This window comes from Bos grunniens, chromosome 6, assembly GCF_055505025.1.
Source record: "Bos grunniens cultivar Pamir isolate PY7600 chromosome 6, Bosgru_T2T1.0, whole genome shotgun sequence".
Classification (NCBI taxonomy): Eukaryota; Metazoa; Chordata; class Mammalia; order Artiodactyla; family Bovidae; genus Bos; species Bos grunniens.
The window spans coordinates 25,730,080-25,753,733 of record NC_141170.1 but is presented as its reverse complement, the minus strand read 5'-3'; the positions used below and the strand labels follow the sequence as shown (position 1 = coordinate 25,753,733).

The following is a 23,654-nucleotide window of genomic DNA, read 5'->3' as shown; positions in this document are numbered from 1 at the left end:
GCCTGCATAATGATGGCCTTGTTTAGGACACTGGTTAGGCTGTTGAAACAACATACTCAAAAATACAAACACCAGAGGCCCTATCATATAGAGCCTTGTCCATCTTGTTGCTTTCCCATCGTTAAGGAGTTAGCTTCATTTTTGTGCTTGAGAATGAGCTAGCTCACAATCACATACTGAAGCCATCACATTTGGAGGGGTAAGAGTGAAGAAGCACATAGCCCAGAAGTTGCATACATCAGTTCTGCTTATATTCTATTTCCTATGCAGTCTTTGGGTATGTTTGCATCCAGCTTAAACTGTTATTAGTAGTATGGGAGATAAAGGATATTGAGAAGATGATTAGCAAACTCTGCCCCACACTAATATGATCTAGATCTATTAAAAATTTGTTTATAAAAAGCAACAGCTGGATTTCCCTGGTGTTCCAGTGGTTAAGAATCCACCTACCAATGCAGGGGACACGCATATGACCCCTGGTCTGAGAAGATCCCACATACCTCGGGGCAGCTGTCCCATTCATTGCCACAACTACAGAGCCTGCGCTCTAGAGCCCAAGAGCTGCAACAAAAGAAGCCACCACAATGAGAAGCCCACACACCAAATCTAGAGAGTAGCCCCTGCTCACCACAACTAGAGGAAGCCTGAGGGCAGCTATGAAGACCCAGCACAGCCCAAAATAAAATTTAAAATAAAAACAAATAAAAAATAAAAGAGCTAGCAGTTGGCATTTTGGCAGATGCATAATGTCCATCCTAGTTCCCCTGATATTCTTACTAGTGTTTGGAGTAGGGTAGGGGTGCAGGTAGGAAGAAAAAAATAAAGCAAAACTTTTTGATCTGATCTCAGTCCAAGGTGCAATAGTCATAACTATGCTGCTGCTGTGGCTGTTCAGTTGCCAAGCAGTGTCCAACTCTTTGCAACCCTGTGGACTGCAGCAAGCCAGGCTTCCTTGTCCCTCTCTATTTCCCAGAGTTTGCCCAAGTTCATGTCCATTGAATTGATGATGCCATCCAACCATCTCATCCTCTGTTGCCCTCTTCTCCTTCTGCCTTCCATCTTTCCCAGCATCAGGGTCTTTCCCATTGAGTCAGCTGTTTGTATCAGATGACCAAAGTATTGGAGCTTCAGCTTCAGCATCAGTCCTCCCAGAGTATTCAGGGTTGACTTCCTTTAAGATTAACTGGTTTGTGGAAATAGAACTGCCTTATGACCCAACAATCCCACTGCTGGGCATACACACTGAGGAAACCAGACTTGAAAGAGACACGTGTACCCCAATGTTCATCACTGTTTATAATAGCCAGGACATGGAAGCAACCTAGATGTCCATCAGCAGATGAATGGATAAGAAAGCTGTGGTACATATACACAATGGAATATTACTCAGCCATTAAAAAGAATACATTTGAATCAGTTCTAACGAGGTGGATGAAACTGGAACCTATTATACAGAGTGAAGTAAGCCAGAAAGAAAAACACCTATACAGTATACTAACACATATATATGGAATTTAGAAAGATGGTAACAATAACCCTTTATACAAGACAGCAAAAGAGACACTGATGTATAGAACAGTCTTTTGGACTCTGTGGGAGAGGGAGAGGGTGGGATGATTTGGGAGAATGGCATTGAAACATGTATAATATCATATATGAAATGAGTCACCAGTCCAGGTTCGATGCACGATAATGGATGCTTGGGGCTGGTGCACTGGGATGACCCAGAGGGGTGGTACAGGGAGGGAGGAGGGAGGAGGGTTCAGGATGGGGAACACATGTATACCTGTGGCAGATTCATGTTGATATATGGCAAAACCAATACAATATTGTAAAGTTAAAAAAAAAAAAAAAGATTAACTGGTTTGATCTCCTTGTAGTCCAAGGGACTCTCAAGAGTCTTGTTCAGCACCAGAATTCAAAAGCATTAATTCTTTGGCACTCTGCCTTCTTTATGGTCCAGTTCTCACATCCATACATGACTACTGGAAAGACCATAGCCTTAACTATATGGACCTTTTTAACATACTGTCTAGGTTTGTCATAGCTTTCCTACCGAGAAGCAATCATATTCAAATTTCATGGCTGCAGTCACCATCTGAAGTGATTTTAGGGCCCAAAAAAAGGAAATCTGTCACTGTTCCCCCCTTTTCTCCTTCTATTTGCCGTGAAATGATGGGACCAGATGACATGATCTTTATTTTTTTAATACTGAGTTTTAACCATGCTGACTTCCCTGCAAAAAAGTGTAACCTCTGTACTGTCACAAAGAGCCAGATTATGACCCTTTAGCCACTATACCTTGAATGTACATTAACACTATAACATATTAAAGATATAACCAATACAAGTAAGACTCTGAAGCTGAATGTGTCCCTTTGCTAATGTAACTAAAATCTCCATACTTTTGAATGTCTTTCACTTTACTTTTTGTAGGTAGGGAGCCTTCCTGTTCGGGGTCCTCATTATTCTAGCTTCATGCCCTATTGACCCTCAACCTCCTGCTTCTTTGATGCTCATCAGGCCGAGCTTCAGCACTCTGCCTGCATCGCACAGGAAGCCTGCAGACGTTAGCACATTCCACAGGATGCGTGCTTCCTTCCTTAACTACTCTGAAAACGGAGGCTGATAAGTACACCATTGTCTCCATGAGGGATCTCTGCTGATGGGAACAGAAATTCCCTCAACTCAGCATTTTAAGTAGAGGTAGAAAGGGTATTTATTGAAGGATATCTATACTTTGAAGAATACAGAGTCCTGCTTCACAGGAATGAGAAAGTCATCCAATAGCTTCTGGGATCAGATGGTCTCTCATCTCTGCTTCTCTGGGTGTATCCATTTGTTCCTTCTCCTCTACTCCAGGCATTTTTGATTTTTCTACGGCTTTTTGAGGTTCACTCCCCCTCACCAATTCTCACACGAGGCTTCTATTTGCCACAGCATCATGTTTGCACCAACATTCCCACAGCTGAGAGCTCCTCTGCACAATATGAACAGCCTCAATCTATATTTTGGTCCAACTTCTGAACTGAGAACATCCAGTCAGCTCAGTCTGAATCCTGTCTTTACCTGGTTCAAGCAGTTGTAACCAGGAAAGTAGATTCATCTGAAATAATGACCAAAGCGTAGAAGGCAGTCTCTTAGAATGGATAGTAAGTGGAAAGGTGACCAATAGATCTAGAAAAGACATCATCTTTTTTATGTTTTTAACTCAAGTCCAAATTTGGGCTGAACAGAGTTAGTCCTGGGATGATAAGAGTTAAACATCTGTTGCAGAATATCGTCTGACTAACTACCATAACTGGTACCAGGGGATGATCCTTCGGAGGAATTAGGTCAGCTGCTCCCCTGACCAGATAATTGCTGCCTACTGCTTTCACGCATTCATGTTCAAGAATTGGCAGCTGTAGATGCTTGTAAATTGGTATCAGCTTCTGGACATGTGGTACATTTAATCCCTGGCTTATTTCTTATTTTGAACACTGCTTTTTCATATCTCCTTTTGAAATCTCTCATGTTTTCCATCATGTTCTCTTAAATTACCCATGGATATCATTTAGAAACACAAAAGTATATATTACAAATTTACCTACAGCAGGAGTAGATTGAGGTTTCTGTGGGCTTGAAATCTATACAGTTTTAGAAACTCTTTTGAAGAAAAATAAGAATATAAAGTTATTAAGTCATCAAAATTAGGTATGAAATTAATTCTCTATTTCAAATGACCAAAGGAACACAACAGAAATCTTTTAAATAAATGGTACTTAAGTTTCATTGGGCATACAATGCAGTCATTTTCTTAAAATACAGATTTCTAGACAAGGATGACCACTCTCACTACTTTCATTCAACATGGTACTGGAAATCCTAGCCAGAGCAATGTTCATTGCAACTATGTTCACAATAGCCAGGTATGGAAACAAGCTAAGAGTCTAAACAACAGATAATGGATAAAGAAAATGTGTGTGTGTGTGTACATGCAGGAATACTATTCAGCCTTTTAAAAAAAGAAGGAAATCCTTCCTTTTGTGACAGCGTGAATGAACCTGAAGGGAATTATGCTAAGTGATATAAGCCGTGTGTGTGTGTGTGTGTGTGTGTGTGTGTGTGTGTGTGCGCGCGCGCTCAGTCATGTCCAACTCTCTGCCACCCCATGGACTGTAGCCTGCCAGGCTCCTCTGTCCGTGGAATTTTCCAGGCAAGAACACTGGAGTGGGTTGCTATTTCCTCCTCCAGGGGATCTTCCCAATCCAGGGATCAAACCTGCATCTCTTGCATTGGCAGGTGGGTTCTTTGCCACTAATGCCACCTGGGAAGCCCCTGTGAGGTAACAGATGTGTTAATTAACTTGAGTGTAGGAATCTTTTCACAATTAAAGTGAAATCAAATCACATTATGCACTTTAAATATATTGCAATTTTATTTGTCAATCATACCTCAATTAAGTTAGAAAAAAACCCACACATGTAAAAAAGATGTTGTAAGAGTGCTACTTACCACACTGAGAGAAAAAATAAAAAAGAAAGCAAATTCCTGGGTCCACTCCTGACCAACTAAATCAGAATTTCTGGGGTAAGTTTCTAAACCTACATGTTAGCACCTGCATCCGCTGGTAATCTGAAGGCTACATTTTGAAGTGAACGAAGTGACTATTGTAGTGAATTAATAAGATTTTAATGATATATTTTTGTGTGTGCATTTACTAGGAATTTCAGTTATTCCTACTGTGTGAAAGAAAGACTACGATTTTTGTATACAAGGTTTAACAGAAATTTGTCATAAACTTACATTTTAATTTAGCTGTTTTGTAACCAGAAAGAATAAACCAATGTAAAGAAGGAAAAGCAGAAGCTGACAAAGATAATAATCAATATCATAATATTTCACAGGATATTTACATTATTTGAAGGAGAAAATGCCCCAAGGATGTCATTTTTCCATATCATAAAATAAGAGTAAACATATGAATACTAAATGTAACTTTTAAAAAGTGAGACTAAGTTAAAAAACTCCAATACTGTGATGACTGTACTTTATTGCATGTGTTTCACAAATTTTTATGTATATGTATATGTATAATACATGCACACCCACAGCAATTTAATAATAGTATAAATAAACTTTGCTTAGGCTTATGAGTTAAGAACAATTTTGTGAGTGAATTAATGGTCTTATCACATTAACTGATTGCTAATATGCATAAAGTTCAAAACATACATATCTGAAGAAATCACCTACATATTTATTTGTGATAGAAAAATATCAGTTAATGGAGTTTACTGAATTACAGAACTAATTTGACAGGGTTAACTGTAGTACTCAAGCACAATCTCTGTAGAATTCATATTTACAGTTAAAACATTCTTGTCTTAAGGAGGGGGGAAAAGCCTGACTTTATAGCTTCAGGGAAATACTTTTGAGTAAATTTAGGGGACTTCCAGAGGTAGCAAAAATGAGACGGGGGAAACCATCATATTATCACACTTTTCTAATAATTGGAATTCAAATTCTTGGGACACAGCTGCATATTCTCTACCCCGAAGACTGGTTCCTCCTGAGGATTCAGGTCTTCCTGGACCAGGAAAATAAAGGGAAGAACCATCACCTCGGAGTTGGGAATCAGAAATCAGATTCTAAGTGTTTGGGGAGATATGTCAGTCAAGGAAGTTTGTAGCATTCTCTAGAACGGAGCTTTCTTGGGACATGAATCATGTTTATTTTCAACAGAAAACTTTCTAGCTCCAAATGGCAAAAAAGAAAAAAAAATTCTTACTTTAAAAATATTTCTCTCTGGCAGAATGTTAGGAAACCACTGAGCCATCTAAGCCCTGAGGCTCGTTGGCAGAGTGCGCCTTCTTAATCTGCTCTCAGAGCCTCCCTGGCCCTGGGCCAGGCCCGGGTTCTCAGACTTACCATTGTGCTAAGAACAAAGGCACGTCTGGAGCGTAGCCTGCCTTCTCCAGTGAGTCTGTCTACCTCCTCCAGGTAAGTCAGGCTGTCCCAGGAGAATCCTTGGGACACAGAAAGCATATTGTGGCCCATGAATGCAGCCTTCTTGGTAGGCCTGCTTTAGAACCCGTCATTAGACAATGCCATAGCTCTCCGCTCCCTGGAAAGATTCCTGCATGAGTTTGAAAGCTGTAATGTGATTTACAACCTTATTAATTTCAGTTGCAAACTGAGCACATACAGAATACTCTGTTTAAGCGATTAATAAACCTGCACTACACGGAGGGGCTTTGTGTCTGTTTGCACACTTGCACTTTGCCATCGTGTTGTCAAGTTCAGCTCCAGGCTCTCAGACAAAAATTTCCAACTGTTTACTGAGCCTGTTCGGACAGTACCCATATATTTGCCACAGTCACTTTAAAAATTGGTTTCCAATAAAGTTTGAGGCCCTGTATCTAGCATAATCTGACCTGGCTTCTAAGACATAGAAACTGGAGAACAGGGACTTTCCTGACGGCCCAGTGGTTAAGACTCTGCTTCCACTGCAGGGGGCATGGGTTCCATACCTAGTTGAGGAACTAACACATGCCTCACGGCCAAAAAAAAAGAACTGAAACAGTCCTTGGCAACCTTCATACAGAGAAGGGGTTCTCAGCCTGAACCCTATGGATGTTTTGGGCTAATTCTTTTTATTTATTTATATTTTTGCCTAACCAGTGATTGAACCCGTGCCCTCAGCAGTGAAAGTGCAGAGTCTTAACCACTGACCTGCCAGGGAATTCCCTATTTATCTATTTTTCATTGTCATCTATTTTGATTTTTGAAGTTTTCTTTCTTTTTTTATTTTTATTTTATATTGTCAGTTCAGTTCAGTTCAGTCGCTCAGTCGTGTCCGACTCTTTGCGACCCCATGAATCGCAGCACACCAGGCCTCCCTGTCCATCACCAACTCCCGGAGTTCACTCAGACTCACGTCCATCGAGTCAGTGATGCCATCCAGCCATCTCATCCTCTGTCGTCCCCTTCTCCTCCTGCCCCCAATCCCTCCCAGCATCAGAGTCTTTTCCAATGAGTCAGCTCTTCGCATGAGGTGGCCAAAGTACTGGAGATTGTAGTATAATTGATTTACAATATTGTGTTAGTTTCAGGTGTACAGCAAAGTGATTCAGTTACACATATACATATAGCTGAGCTTTTTCATGACTCTGCGATAACCTATATACTGAGTAATTCTTTGTCAAAGAGTTGTCTCATGCACTGAAGGAAGTTTAGCAGTATCAAGTTTCTTCAAGGCCTCAAGCATGCTAAATGCTACAGCCCAGGCAAGCAGTCATCAATAGTTTTGTTCCCACCTTTAAACAGTTAGAGCCTACATCTGGCCTCTTCCCTTCAATGAAAGGCTTTGAACCCTTTTCCCCTTTAGAAGCTCTGATCAATCATCGCCAGCTTCCATCCTGAGCTCTCGGCAGGCCAGGGGCTTCAACCCACTCCTTTGTATTTCTGCCTTTGATTCTATTCTGTGAGCTACTCCCTGTCTTTCCCATGAATTCATTTTTACACTATCAAGTTTTCCTTCAGTTCAGCAAATAACAACCCTTTCTTCCAGCTGCTCAGACCAGTAACTTGGGTGTCATCTCTGATTCTTTTTTTCTCACATCCTGTGTCACTCAGAGTCCTGGCAGAATGCAATTAGCACACTAAAAGGTGTTGTTGTTCAGTTGCTCAGTCACATCCAACTCTTTGTGACCTCATGGACTGTAGACTGCCAGGCTCCTCTGTCTGTTTGATTCTCCAGGCAAGAATACCAGAGCGGGTTGCTATTTCCTTCTCCAGGGGATCTTCCTGACCCAAGAATCAAACCCATGTCTCCTGCATCTCCAGCACTGCAGGTGGATTCTTTACAACTAAGCCACTTGGGAAGTCCTTGTGGTCAGGGAAAGTAATAAGGAATGATGAAGCACCCAAAAGGGATCACTGTGGGAAGCCATTGCTACCCAAAGCCGGAACAAAGCAGGGATGAGCAGGGTTTACCAGAACCAGCAAGAGCTGTGGTGTCCTAGACAGCTGCCTGACAGGAGAGAAGGGCAGTGTTGCCATACTGTAGCCTGGCAGGGCAGATGTCAGGCGAATAAACATTTCTGTCTTGGTCTCCCGCCCTCCAGTTCACTTCATTGTCTGAACCCAACCAAAGGAGGATAGGAGAGTCGAAGTGTGTGGTCCACGGAGGTCAGATCACCAGTGCCCAGGAGGGAGGAGCAGGTGCATCTGAAGGGACAGTTGGACTCCCTGTGTGCCCTCATCAGTGAGTCCGTCTGCTCTGCTGGAAATACATCCAGAATCCAGCTCTCAAGCTCTTCCTCCCTTATTTCTTCCTGATCCAAGCCACTGTTTCTCACCTGGACAACTGAATTAGCTTCTATTCATTTCCCCAGCTTTATTTTTTTATTTACTTACTTTTTAAAGGTTTTTTTTTTTTTTTGATGCAGACCATTTTTTTAAAAAGACTTTATTGAATTCATTACAGTACTGCTTATAGTTTTATGTTTTGTTTTTTGGGGCACAATTCATGTGGGATCTTAACTTCCTGGCCAGGGATTGAACCCACACCCTCTGCATTGGAAGGCGAAATCTTAGCCACTGGACCACCAAAAAAGTCCCAGCCCCAACTTTGTTCTTTTACATCATTTATGACCCCCTAAAATACTCTGTATAATTTATTTGCTTACTAATTGCCGGGAGAAATATCAATAACCTCAGATGACACCATCCTTATGGCAGAAAGTGAAGAGGAACTCAAAAGCCTCTTGATGAAAGTGAAAGTGGAGAGTGAAAAAGTTGGCTTAAAACTCAACATTCAGAAAACGAAGATCATGGCATCCGGTCCCATCACTTCATGGGAAATAGATGGGGAAACAGTGGAAACAGTGGCAGACTTTATTTTTTTGGGCTCCAAAATCTCTGCAGATGGTGACTGCAGCTATGAAATTAAAAGACGCTTACTCCTTGGAAGAAAAGTTATGACCAACCGAGATAGCACATTGAAAAGCAGAGATATTACTTTGCCAACAAAGGTTCGTCTAGTTAAGGCTATGGTTTTTCCTGTGGTCATGTATAGATGTGAGAGTTGGACTGTGAAGCAAGCTGAGTGCTGAAGAATTGATGCTTTTGAACTGTGGTGTTGGAGAAGACTCTTGAGAGTCCCTTGGACTGCAAGGAGATCCAACCAGTCCATTCTGAAGGAGATCAGCCCTGGGATTTCTTTGGAGGGAATGATGCTGAAGCTGAAACTCCAATACTTTGGCCACCTCATGCAAAGAGTTGACTCATTGGAAAAGACTCTGATGCTGGGAGGGATTGGGGGCAGGAGGAGAAGGGGACGACAGAGGATGAGATGGCTGGATGGCATCACTGACTCGATGGACGTGAGTCTGAGTGAACTCCGGGAGTTGGTGATGGACAGGGAGGCCTGGTGTGCTGCGATTCATGGGGTCGCAAAGAGTCGGACACGACTGAGCAACTGAACTGAACTGAACTGAATGTCTCTCTCCATTAGAATGTAAATTCCATAAAATCACAATCTATCTTTTTAAGTGCTATGAAACTCTATACATTGTAGGCAGTCAATAAACATTTAATTAATCAATACTTAAGTTGATCTGATTTGGTTTCTGTTTATTATTATTTCCAAAGAACTTTAGATGGTTTCAGGGGTGTACAATGTAGTCTCCTTTTGTTTTAAAATTTTTTTGTGTGTATAAAAAAGAATGGATGTGTGTTCAAAAATATTAGAAGTGATTACCATTGAAGAGTGGGATTTGGGGTAATTTTCATTTTCTTTTTTGATTTTAATACTTCTGAAATTTTCTACAATGACTACATGTGATCCTTGTAATAATATAAAAATAACTACCTTTATTTCATTTTATTTTTAAATTAAAAATTATTTTATTGAAGTATATTTGATTTACAAGGTTGTGTTGATTTCTGCTATAAGTACCTTTATTTTAAAGTATTGACTATCATCAATCTGATCTTCTAGAGAAGGTTGGCAGTTTTTTTTCATCTCTTGGCTCCCCATCCCTTTTCTGACAGTGTGTGTGTGTGTGTGTGTGTGTGTGTGTTTGTCGCTCAGTTGTATCTGACTCTTTGCAACTCCATTCTAACAGTGGCATTGCCAAACCTTCTCCACTCTTTTTAAACTTCTCCACTCTTTTTAAAGTCTCACTGGATCCATTTCCCACCATCTTTACCCTCCTCTGTGCCATAAGAAGTGTTTCCCAGGTGGCGCTATTGGTAAAGAACCCACCTGCCAATGCAGGAGACGTGTGAGACTTGGGTTTGATCACTGGGTTGGGAAGATCCCCTGGAGGAGGGCATGGCAACCCACTCCAGTACTCTTGCCTGGAGAATCCAATGCACAGAGGAGCCTGTAAGGCTACAGTCCATAGGATCACAAAGAGTCAGACATGACTGAAGCAACTTAGCATGTACATATGCACGTGCCATAAGAAGCTGTCCCATGAGATTCCAACAATCTGGCTCCCTGGTCCTCTAGATACCAAAGGTTTCAACCTTTACTTGAAATCTACAGGGCAAGAGAAAATGAGGCCAGATCATTTATACTCCCAGCTTCCTCCTTACCAGTCTTGCAGGTTGGCTATATCCCTTTACCTAAAGGCCCACAACTCCTGCAGGGGGTCCTCTCCCAAAAGCTTTCTCTGGGTAAGTGCTCTCTCCTCCCTCTTCTCCAGGCCTGGGAAAGGTAATAGTTCTCCCGCCCACTAGTCCTGGGGGAGCATGCCATCCTTTGTTTTTTTTCATCCTTGCTCACAACTCTATAGAAAGAAAGAAAGTGAAAGTCGCTCAGTCATGTCCGACTCTTTGCAACCCCATGGACAATAGAGTACATGGAATTCTCCAGGCCAGAATACTGGAGTGGGTAACCGTTCCCTTCTCCAGGGGATCTTCCCAACCCAGGGATCGATCTCAGGTCTGCCACATTGCAGGTGGATTCTTTACCAGCTGAGCCACTAACGCTCCTCAAAACTTCCATATCTTTTCTTACAAGGTCACAACTAAGCACTCAATCACATCCTCTTTCATCTCTCTCAGCAAATAGCCTTGCCTCATTCTTTTCTTTGTTTTTTTTTTTACTGAGAAGGTCTTGTATCAGCTTTCTTTGCATTCCTCAGATGGCCATGTATCATCAGGTTACTAAAAGTAGTCTATATAATGGCCTGCTCTCATGTCTAATCTTGCCTCTCAGAGTACACAGTGTATCTTGCTCATAGCAGGGCTCTACCCTGTCTTCCTCTTGCTTCTGAGAACATTTTTCCTTTATTGGTTCTTCTCCCTTCTCCTACAATTTAACTCTGGGTGTTCCTGATGTGTCAAACCTTGGTTTTTCCCATAACAATTTTTTTAAAAGCAGAAAGCTTATCAATTGTTACTACTTTGTTTATTACTTATATTCAGATAATTTTTATATACTTGCTGTCCTATTCATTTAACTAAAGTGCAGTCCTTTATCTCTCCAATTAGACTAAATATTTTACTTGGATTTCCAATGATCTCCTCTTCCTCAAATCCAATATGATTTCACTCTCCTCAAGTAGATTTTTCCTCCCATTTGTCAGTATTTTTTCCAATGGAATCTATAGTTCTTGATCTCAAGAGTTTAAATTATTGAAGTTATTTTTAAATGCCTCCATTTTCTAGACCCCTCAACTGCAATTACTTTCTGAATTCAATTATTTTTTCTTAAACTCACTTCTCAGAGTTCTTTCTTTCTGTTCTCATTGTTGTACTCCCCCCCCACCCCACCCCGATTTAACTATGCTATGCTAAGTCACTTCAGTCGTTTCCGACTCTGTGCGACCCCATAGCCGGCAGCCCACCAGGCTCCCCTGACCCTGGGATTCTCCAGGCAAGAACACTGGAGTGGGTTGCCCTTTCCTTCTCCAATGCATGAAAGTGAAAAGTGAAAGTGAAGTTGCTCAGTCGTGTCCGACTCTTAGCGACCCCATGGATTGCAGCCTAACAGGCTCCTCCATCCATGGGATTTTCCAAGCAAGAGTACTGGAGTGGGGTGCCATTCATAGGCCAAGATTATTTCAACAGTCACCTAACTTGTCTTCAAATTCCAGGTTCCCCCATTCCTATGGAGGGATTAAGATTTCTAGAATATTGCTAATATCATGTGGTTCTAAAATGTGACTCTGGGAGTTCCTGGTGGTCCAGTGACTAAGACTCCATGCCCCTAATGCAGGGGGCCCAGGTTCAATCCCTGGCCAAGGACCTAGATCTACATGCTGCAGCCAAAGGTGCTGCCTGCCACCACTAAGACCTGGCACAGCCAAACAGATAAATACTTAGAATGTGGCTCCAATCAGTAAGAACTACAAAATCAACAACTAATATGTTCTGAGTATTTGCTCTGTGTTGACTGCTATCCTGAGTTCTTTTTTACATGGGTTAAGTATTTTAATCCTCAAGAGAGTCCTGTAAATATACAATCAGAAGTTTTTTTCCCTACAAGTCAAAGATATTCAATTTGTCCACACTCAGCAATGGTGATCTTCTTGCTGGTGTGTCAGAGATTTCCAAATCCGTAGGCTTATCAAGTAGTATCTGTCTATTAAAAAAGCACAGTGGCTCAGATACATGCTGTGATTCTTATAGATCTGATTCTAATTAATAAAATATCAACGTACTTTAAGGGGTTTCTGAAGTTAGAGTCTTTGGTACTTTATACTCTATTAATTAATAAATCCTAAAAGAATTACTATATACTCTATGTTAGTTATTAATTTATTGCCTCTTAGCTCCAAATTCACCCTTCATAGCCTGCTCAATGAAAGTGAATCTCAACAGTTTCCTTTTGCAACTGGCATAATGTTAGGCTTTGTAGAGAGCCCTAGAGAGACATTTCAGGAGAAAGAGGCATGAGTCAGTCTGGCTATTCCATTGGGAATGGATTATGAAGGAAGGACTGACTGTATTTGCAGGAAGATGAGTTTATTTGTTTATCCTTTGATTTCACAAAGTTTTATGAGAACCTACTCAATGTCAGACAATGAGGATTATTGGACAAAGAATAATAGCCCCTGGGACTTCCCTGGTGGCCCAGTGGTTAAGACTCTGTGTTTCTACTGCAGGGGACTCAGGTTTCATCCCTGGTTCAGGGAATGTTTGCATGTGGCCCAAAAAAAAAAAAAGGAAGGAAGACATAATCTCTGTTTCAAGAAGCTCAGGCAAGAATAGAATTGAGTGCATTCATGATGATAAGTGAGAAGTGCACCCTGTAAGATCAAGAGAAGCCCCAGATGCTGTGAGAGCTGAAGGGACAACTAATCACACTGAGGAAGAGAGAACCATATTCTAGGGGAAGTCTTTTGAGTCAAATTTTGAAGGAAATAAAACCTATTCACCTGTGTAAAGAGACAAAATATGGTCAAGCCAAATTGAACTACATGTGTAGTATGTGAGATCATTGATGGGGTGATTGAATGTTGGGATGGGTGCCTGGTGGATCGATGACAGATGAAGTTAGAGAAGTTGGACCCAGATTATGGAACTGGTCTATTTGATATTTAGATTGTTTCTACATTTAAAAACTATTTGCAAACAACTTCAAGTTTAGAGAAAGTTGAAAGAATAGAACAAATAACTCCCCCCCCCGAATCATTTGAGAATAAGTTGCCAACATGATGCTTAATCATCTCGTCTCTCTAAATGCCTTAGTGTGTATAATATCCACAAACAAGGACATTTTCCTTAATACAACTACCAACATTAAGAAAGTAATGTTGATCCACTCAGTTAAGAAAGTAATGTTGATCCACTCAGTTCAGTTCAGTTGCTCAGTCGTGTCCGACTCTTTGCGACCCCATGAATCACAGCACGCCAGGCCTCCCTGTCCATCACAAACTCCCGGAGTTCTCTCAAACTCATGTGCATCGAGTTGGTGATGTCATCCAGCCATCTCATCTTCTGTCGTTCCCTTCTCCTCCTGCCCCCAATCCCTCCCAGCATCAGGGTCTTTTCCAATGAGTCAACTCTTCACATGAGGTGGCCAAAGTATTGGAGTTTCAGCTTTAGCATCAGTCCTTCCATTGAACACCCAGGACTGATCTCCTTTAGGATGGACTGGTTGGATCTCCTTGCAGTCCAAGGGACTCTCAAGAGTCTTCTCCAACACCACAGTTCAAAAGCATCAATTCTTCGGCACTCAGCTTACTTCACAGTCCAACTCTCACATCCATACATGACCACTGGAAAAACCATATTTTTTTATAGTAAAAGATTTAGTTCAGAATAAATCCTTATGCTTAGTTGTCAGGTCTCTTCAGTTTCCTTCAACCCAGGACAGTTCCTCACCTTTCCCTTGATTTTCATTTCCTTGATCCTTTTGAAGATTACAAGTTAGTTATTTTATAAAACGCCCCTCCAAGTGAGTATGTTAGATCTTTCCTCACAATTGGATTCAATCATGCATCTTTGGTAGGTGTTTTTCAGAAGCAATGCTGTATTCCTCTCATTGCACCCTATCAGATACATGATTTCAATTTGCCCCATCACTGGTGATATTAACTTTGATAACTTTATGAAGGTGATGTCTGCCAGGCTTTTCCAGTGCACAGGTACTTTTCTTCCCCCTTATAAATAATAAATATTTTGTATGGAGATACTTAGAGAATATTTAAAGAGTCATTTCTTTTCAAAGAGTCAATTCATCCAATTGTTTATATCACTTGAATAAGTATGGACTCGTAGCTTCGTCAATGATTTATGTGTTCTTTAGAAATGTTCCCATTACTCTCTGAACCCACCCTCACTTTTTCTGGCAGAGATACTCCAGTCTTATTGTACATTCCCTGCCCCAGCACTGGACTCATCTGTTTCTCTCAAGAGCCTTGGTTCCTTTTACTGGAAAAGAATATTTAGAAACCAACATCTAGGCACTAGTGGGCTCCTTGCTATAAGGGTGACACTGTTCCTAGACCCTCATAACAGACTATGTATGTATACATACATGTGTTTATATCTGTGTTTATTTTTATGTTTTGTATCTATTTTTATAAGAGCCAGGAGTTGACAACAATATCCCCAATTCTAAGCCAATATCTCATTCTTATGTTCTGCCTGTATATATTGTAATAATTGTAACTTGTTTCTCTAGAAATGAGAAACCTGGCTTCCTTATCTTCAGTATATTTACTTATTTGATCAATCCCCTATATGCAACTGTTTTTCCTAATAGCCACCACACTCTTACCCGTGTAAATGCCCTCCTCACCTTGACTGGGCTATGACACCCTGCTCTAGGCTCTCTCTCTCCCTCCCACAGATGCTCTCCTCTCACTGCTGGGGCTCTTGCATTCTGAGCTGAGTCAATGAACTACAGTGACCCTCTTCTCCAGTGCTTGTCTGCCATTCCATAAGGGCTACCATGGCTTTCCCCCAACTCACCCACAGGGACACCTACCTTGTATAGCCTCAATCTAATGGGCTTGTGGTTGAATTGCTCAAGAAGTGAACAACTGAATGGCAGGGAGAAAGATATGGAAAGGGGAAAAGAAAGAGAAGAGCATTCCTATTTTAAAAAATATGTATATTATCAACAGCATTCCCTTTTTGTACATGAATCTTTATCATTAATTCAAACTATTTTCTAGATTCCCAGAAATGGAATTATTGGGTCAACTGTCATAAGCTAAATAACTTAAGTTTTACTCCTGCCAGCAGCACATAGCAGTGTCTATTCTATCCTAGATAGCTTTGGGTATTACATCTAATTTTAAAAGAACTTTTTGTTAACTTTATCGGTGAAAATAATGTATGGTTTTATTTTCTGTTTCTTTGCTAGTGAGGTTGAACATTTTCCCATTTGTTTATTTAGTCATTTTTAGCTTCTCTATCATAAATTACCATTTTCTTGTCCATTTGTGCTCCGGTATAACTGGTTTCTTCTGACCACCTCCACAGTTTTGCTTTCGTATCTCTGCTGCCAACCAATTTCTGCTCAGGTAAATACAAACTAAGGATTATATTACTCTAAAAAACATAAAATTAGAAAAAATAAATGCCTTTTATAAAGCTATTCAAATGTATGGTGTACTTTTTTTTTTTTCCTTTTGGATGGCATAGGGGATCTTAGTTCCCTGATCAGGGATTGAACCCATGTCTCCTCTGTGGAAGCATGGAGTCTTAACCACTGGACCTCCAGGGAAGTCTCCATGTTTAGTGTACTTTAAAAAAACAAATTGTTACTTGCAGATCATTTTTATCTTTTTTACTCTAGGTTTGAAAGATTTATTTAATTCTCCTCTCAATTTTTTTCACTTCATATCATTTGACGCTATGATAGTAATGCTCTATCACTGACTAACTGAATTTTTCATCATGTATCTCTTATCTCATATTGTTTTTTCATCTTAAAGTCTAATGTTTTGGGGGTTGGTATTTGCATGCTGTAACATTTTCAACATCTTACTGTCAATCTTTTAGAATCCTTATGTTTTAGGTGTGTCTCCTTCTGTGAGTCAGGATCCTGGCAGGAAATAGGCAGTGCACTCAAAATGCTAATTGAAGACAATTTAATGAAGAAATTCTTTACAGAGGTGTGGACAGCATTAAGGGAACCAATAAAAGACAGTGACATACCCAGGCACTAGAAACAGGGAAAAGCATTTGTACTCTAAGCACAAAAAGGTCAAAGAAAGGGAACAGTAATAGTGGAACCCAGTATAAACTGTTACTGGGAGAGGGGCACCTGCAGGATCAGTGGTCTTCAGTAGAGATAACACAACCACTGAAAAACACTGTCCTGGCAGGGAGGGAAACGGGGGGAACTGATACCCTACTTCGTTCTTCCCCTGACCTGTGGTCTATTACCACTATCTGCTGCTGGCCAAACCCAAGCAGAAGTTAGACCGCGAAAGATTTCCAGGGATGCAGAGCATAGAGCTGACCCCAGAGCCAGGCAGGATAGAGTTGAGAAGAGCCAGCAAACATGTAAACAGCTCATAGCTGGATTTTGTTGCTGTTATGTAGTCTGCTGGGTTGTGGGTTTTTTCTTTTAAATGGAGCATTTAGCCCATTTACTTATATTTGTTGAGATTACCAGAATGATTTAGTTCTAAGATGTTATTTTAGATAATGTCTCCCACTATTTATGTTTTTTTTTCTCCTGTCTTGACTATTTTTTTGAATACTTGAGTGATTTTTCTTATCTTATTCATTCCATTTCTATTATTTTAGTGGTGACTTTAGAAAGTTATCATGTACTGGATTGGACAAAAAGTTTGTTCAGGCTTGTCCCATAATATATTACATAAAAAACCCAAATGAACTTTTTGGCCAACCCAATAACATCTTGCTTCCCTGGTGGCTCAGTGGTAGGAAATCCCGTGGACAGAGGAGCTGGGAGGGCCACAGTCCATGGGATCACAAAGAGTTGGACATGACTTAGCAACTAAACAACAGCAGCAATAGTATCTTTCAGTTCAGTTCAGTTTAGTTGCTCAGTCGTGTCCGACTCTTTGTGACCCCATGAATCACAGTATGCCAGGCCTCCCTGTCCATCACCAACTCCCAGAGTTCACTCAAACTCCTGTGCATCGAGTCGGTGATGCCATCCAGCCATCTCATCTTCTGTCATTCCCTTCTCCTCCTGCCCCCAATCCCTCCCAGCATCAGGGTCTTTTCCAGTGAGTCAACTCTTTGCATGAGGTGGCCAAAGTACTGGAGTTTCAGCTTTAGCATCATTCCTTCCAAAGAAATCCCAGGGCTGATCTTCTTTAGAATGGACTGGTTGGATCTCCTTGCAATCCAAGGGACTCTCAAGAGTCTTCTCCAACACCACAGTTCAAAAGCATCAATTCTTCAACGCTCAACTTTCTTCACAGTCCAACTCTCACATCCATACATGACCACTGGAAAAACCATAGCCTTGGCTAGACAGACCTTTGTTGGCAAAGTAATGTCTCTGCTTTTTAATATGCTATCTAGGTTGGTCATAACTTTCTTTCCAAGGAGTAAGCTTCTTTTAATTTCATGGCTGCAGTCACCATCTGCAGTGATTTTGGAGCCCCCCAAAAATAAAGTCTGACTCTGTTTCCACTGTTTCTCCATCTATTTCCCATGAAGTGATGGGACCGGATGCCATGATCTTAGTTTTCTGAATGTTTAACTCCCTCCTAAACAAGAGGAGGATCTTTGAAACGTTTTGCTCAATTACCCTCTCCTGATTTATGTTGGGTATATTTGTTTTATAGGTAAATATATTTATATGTGATATGAATATATTTTATAATACACAGTCAATATTTATCTAGAGTTGTCTACTTTCTTTGCTCACCATTCATCCTTGCATTTTAGTCTTTCCATTTCAACTCACTTTTCTTCTTTCAATCTTTTGGACCATCCTCTGTTGAGATTTATTGGTGATAAACTCTGCATATTCTTGTTTTTGCAAATGTGTTTGTTTCATCATCATTATTGAATGATAGTTTTGCCAGGTTTATAATTTTAGGATGACATCTTTGAAGACATTATTCTACTGCCTTAGGACTCTCATATATTGCTGAGAAGTGTGATGTTAGTGTAATTGTTACTCCTGGGAAGGATAGACTTTTAAATATTTTCTTTGTTTTTGGATTGCCACACTATGATATATCTAGGCCTGGATTTCCTCTTATATATCTGGCTTGGAATTCATGGCTAATTCTAAAACTGTCAGCTGGTATCTTTTTTATTGGTTCATATCCTTCTGGATGGTGAATTTTAGGTTTCAAAGATAGCAGTCACAATATCTCCCATTCCACATGCTTTTCTTACAATGTGACTTTGACATTCCTCCCACGGAGAAACGAAGTCATTGTTCTTTCTCCTTGAATCTGGGAAGATCTGTAATGTCCATGGAAGTGATTCCATGTGATTTCCAAGGCTGGGAGATAAAAGGCAGAACAATTTAACCCTACTTGTCTATAGATGTGTTGCACTCTGAAGCAGCCACCATGCTGTGAGAAAGCCCATGTAGCCAATGGAAAGATCAAATCTAGGTATTTTCACCAAGAGAATTCTCAGCTGAAGTCCTAGCCAACAACTTGTATCAACCACCAGAACTTCAGATAAACTAGCTTACAGGTAATTACAGTTCTAGCCTTGGAGTCACCTCCTGGTCTTCAAGTCTTCTCTGATAGCCAACAGATACATTGGGGGAAGAAGTAAATTGTCTGTGTTGTGCTTTTTCCAAATTCTTAACCTGGAGACTCTGTGAGTACAATAATCCTGCTGGTGTATGATACCAAGTTGGGAGGAACATGGATTTTATCCAGCAGTCAATAACAGAACACTTCTGCCAGACACCTTGGGGTGAGACCAAGCTCAGACTAGTTTAAATTCTAGGGTTTATGGGTTTAAGGGCAACAGAAGAATTATAAATACAGGCTAGAGAACTACTTGAGGCTGGTTTGTAACTGTGTATGATTAAAAGGAATAATTTTCCCTCTACTCAATGCCATGGTTTAAGTGTGACAGTTCTCCTTGTGATCCCATGAACTGGTGCATGAGTAGGGGACTGGCTTATTTCTAGTTCACCTTACATTGGGTGTCCATCCCTTTGGTTTAGGTGCGCTTTAATTAGACTCCTCACTTTGGGTAGGTTCTATTCTCCTCTTTGCTCCCTTAAAATTACAGAAAAATCAAAACTTAAGGTGCTTAAAGTCACCAGGTTTTGACAAGTGCCCTCAAAGTGAAACCAGTTTCACTGCTTTGTTTATTTGCCTAGTTTCTCATTTCACTTTGGGTTTTGGCCCATGTGTGTATATGTATAATTTTTTAACCTCTCAGTTCTTTGATGCATTTAAAAAGATGATTTGCATAGGATAAATGGAATTTTTGGTGGTTTTCAACAGATGGCTTGGACAGGACCCTGTCGTGGGCTGAGCTTTGGTACCTCCTAAAATGTATATGTTGAAGTCCTATCCTCCAGTACTTCATATGTGACTATATTCAAAGACAAGATTTAAAGTCACCTATTTAAAGATAGATGATCAAGTTAAAATGAGCCTGTTCGAGTGGGCTCTAATCAAATATGACTTGTGTTCTTTTAAGAAGAGGAAATTAGGACACAGACAAGTGCAGAGGCAAAATGATACGAAGACAGAGAGAGAAGGCAGACTACAAGCCAAGGAGAGAGACCTCAAGGGAAACCAACGAGGTCAACACTTGGATCCTCGACTTCTAGCCTCCAAAACTGCAGGAAAATAATTTTCTGTTGATTAGGCACCCAATCTGACGTACTCTGTATGACAGCCCAAGCAAACTAATAAAGGAAACCCCCATTGCATTTGGGCTTCCCTAGTAGCTCAGCTGGTAAAGAATCCGTCTGCAATGCAGGAGACTCTGGTTCGATTCCCAGGTTGGGAAGATCTGCTGGAGAAGGGATAGGTTACCCACTCCAGTATTCTTGGGCTTCCCTGATGGCTCAGCTGGTAAAGAATCCACCTGCAATGTGGGAGAGCTGGGTTCGATCCCTGGGTGGAGAAGATCCCTTGGAGAAGAGAATGGCTACCCACTCTAGTATTCTTGCCTGAGAATTCCATGGACTGTATAGCCCATGGGGTTATGAAGAGTCTACACCACTTTCACTTCACTTTCCACTGCATTCACTTATTTGGTTAATTAAGGGATACGCTATTCAATTTGTATTTCTTGCAACTTCTGTTTTTTCTAACCTCTCTTGCCATCTCCCTTTTTAAAATATGTAATTTCTCTTTATTCTTTTTTATTTTGGCCTTGCCACACGGCATATGGGATCTTAGTTCCCTCACTGGGGATTGGAGCTATATCCTTTGCATTGGAAATACAGATTCTTAACCACTGGACCACCAGGGAAGTCCCTGCTGTCTCCTTTTTGACCATTTCATGGTTTTTCAACACTCACAGGAGAGGAACATAGAGGAAAAAAAAACCCCAGTTCTTCTGCTGTACCTCCTAGTTAACATCCCATGTTATTAGTGTGATAATGGAGGGGAGGAAACTTCAGGCTAAGTCCAGTTTTTGCATAACCCTATGTATTATTCTGTATGACCCTAAATATTTCGATAATACAGCCTCTTGTTTTATTGGTTATAAATGATACTACATACATCAATGTTCAACCTACAATGCATTGTATATTGCTCAAGATCCATGAAGGTTTCAAGCTACTCAAATAGCATCAACAACTTAAAATTGCAACAGAGAAACCATCAGGATGGTTATATTCAATAGTTATATCATTAAGATATTTTAAATTTAAAAAACCACCCATTAGTCCATCTAATGGAGAAGGAAATGGCAACCCACTCCAGTATTCTTGCTTGGAGAATCCTGTGGACAGAGGAGCCTGGTGGGCTGCTCATCATGGGGTCACACAGAGTTGGATATGACTGAAGCGACTTAGCATGCATGCATGCATTGGAGAAGGAAATGGCAACCCATTCCAGTATTCTTGCCTGGAGAATCCCAGGGACAGAGGAGCCTGGTGGGCTGCCATCTATGGGGTCGCAAAGAGCCAGACATGACTGAAGCAACTTAGCAGCAGCAGCAGCCCATCTAATTTTAGGAATTTTAGTTCCCAAAATAAAAACTTAGAAAACTTAAAGGAATTGCTATTTGTTACTTCTATTAGTTAAAAATTTACAACATAGGCAATGAATCAATTTTACTCAATGGAAATCTTAGGAAGAATTTTCTAAAAAATTCAGATCATTTTTGGAGACAATTAGATGTAACACAGAAACAGATGGAGAATCAAAAACAAATACTTGTTTTATCAGAGTAAGTCAGAATTGGGTCTAAGTACTGAGTGAGTCACAGTTTCTGTTCTTTCAGACCAATTTAACTTCAGTATAATTACTCAGGCTTAATGAAAGTGTCCTCACAATATGCGAAAAGAGTGTGATGATATGTGTACACATTTGATTGGGGAGTTTGGGAACTCTGAGGCCCTTTAATAATGAGTGAATCCTAAAATGAGGCTTTAAAAAATAATAACAAACTCAAGTTATTATACTGAGTGACCTAGGGCATTTCCTTATTAAATCAGAGCCTTACAAAATTTCAGAAAAGAGGTGGGATGAAAATATATTTCCATAGTGAAAACAAAATCAAGCTTCCTAGAAAAAGTGAAGTATCCAGCTCTGTTTTAAAAGCCTAGGAAGGGGAAATGTTAAAATTTGGAAGTAGGGTGTGTGTTAGTCGTTCAAGTCATGTCCGACTCTTTGTGACACCGTGGACTGTAGCCCGCCAGGATCCTCTGTCCATGGAATTCTCTAGGCAAGAATATTGGAGAGGGTGGTCATTCCCTTCTCTAGGGGATATTCCCAACCTAGGGCTTGAACCTGGGTCTCCTGCATTGCAGGAGGATTCTTTACTGTCTGAGCCAAAAGCATAGGAAGGGGAAATGTTAAAATTTGAAAGTAGGGAAGGGAGCCCAAACTCCTGCTCAGGAGGCTAAGAAAAGGGAGGGGCCTGGAGTTAGAAGAAGGGATGTTCTAGAGAAATCTATGAAGGGCAAGGGAAAAAGTGTGGCCACCACCAACAGTCTCATGGGGACAGGCCTCCTGGAAGCCTTCTAGGTCTCCATTTAGGAGAGTGAGATGACTTGAAGAAGAGAAACTGGCAGAGCTGTGATTGTTTTACCCCACCACAACAGCATGAAATGATCTTGATTAGTTTCCATTTCTAGATCAACCTGTTAATAATCCTCATGCTATTTCATAGGCCTTTAGTCCCCCAAACAAGGGTCAAACGGACATGGCCCCACAATGAGAGATAAAAGGCTTACAGGGAAAATTCACCGTGTTCCTACCCATGTGTGAACAGTTGATCACTGAGGAGACTCGGTGACTGACAACAGAGGTTGTCCTGGTTTAGGAAGTGTAGGTGGCAGAGGAAGTCAAGGGGTGGGGTGAGAGGAGAACTCAAGATTCTCTTTTCTATCTGGGCCTCTTTCTCTTGAGTATTTGGTGACAAATAGAAGTTTCTGTGAAGGTACTTTTGTATGGTGATTTTTTAAAATTTAATTGGAGGATAATTTCTTTACAATGTTGTGTTGGTTTCTGCTGTACAACAACATGAATCAGCTATGAAGTGGAAGATGCTCAGTCATGTCTGACTCTTTGCAACGCTATGGACTGTAGCCAGCCAGGCTCTTCTGTCCATGGAATTCTCCAGGCAAGAAAACTGAAATGGGTTGCCATTCCCTTCTCTGGGAGATCTTCCTGACCTAGGGATTAAACCTGGGTCTCCTGCACTGCAGGCAGATTCTTTACCATCTGAGTCACCAGGGAAGCTATATCTATATCTACATCTATATCTATACACACATACATATATTTCCCCCTTGACCCCCCCTCACCCATCCCTCCCCTCTAGGTCATCATAGAGCACCAGGTGAGGTCCCTGTGTTATACAGCAACTTCCCACTAGCTAGCTATTTTGCACATGGTAGTATATAATGTTTCAACTGTGAAGGTATGTTTATGTGGCAGACTTGATGGGCGTGTCTAAGCCCCATGGGGCTACCAAGGTTATGAAGCAGAATTTATGAAACTGATTTCATTATTGTCTCATTCAGTTCCTGGTGTCACCGACAGCATGAATAAAGAAGTTCATTTTCCTAGAGAACAGGGAACTGATGTTTCAATGGATGC

The 23,654-nt window shown here is 40.8% G+C and overlaps 1 long non-coding RNA gene across 2 annotated transcripts in view; it reads left to right on the top strand.

The window, feature by feature from the left end:
• Positions 1-23,654, top strand: part of LOC147370426 (uncharacterized) — a 40,878-nt gene that overhangs the window by 7,142 nt on the left and 10,082 nt on the right. Inside the window, exon 3 of one of the 2 annotated variants that reach the window (XR_015165267.1) lies at positions 8,112-9,905. The exons of the other annotated variant lie outside the window; for it this stretch is intronic. This is a non-coding gene — a long non-coding RNA (uncharacterized LOC147370426). Of the gene's footprint in view, positions 1-8,111; positions 9,906-23,654 lie in introns of those variants that run through there. 2 annotated transcript variants of the gene reach the window in all.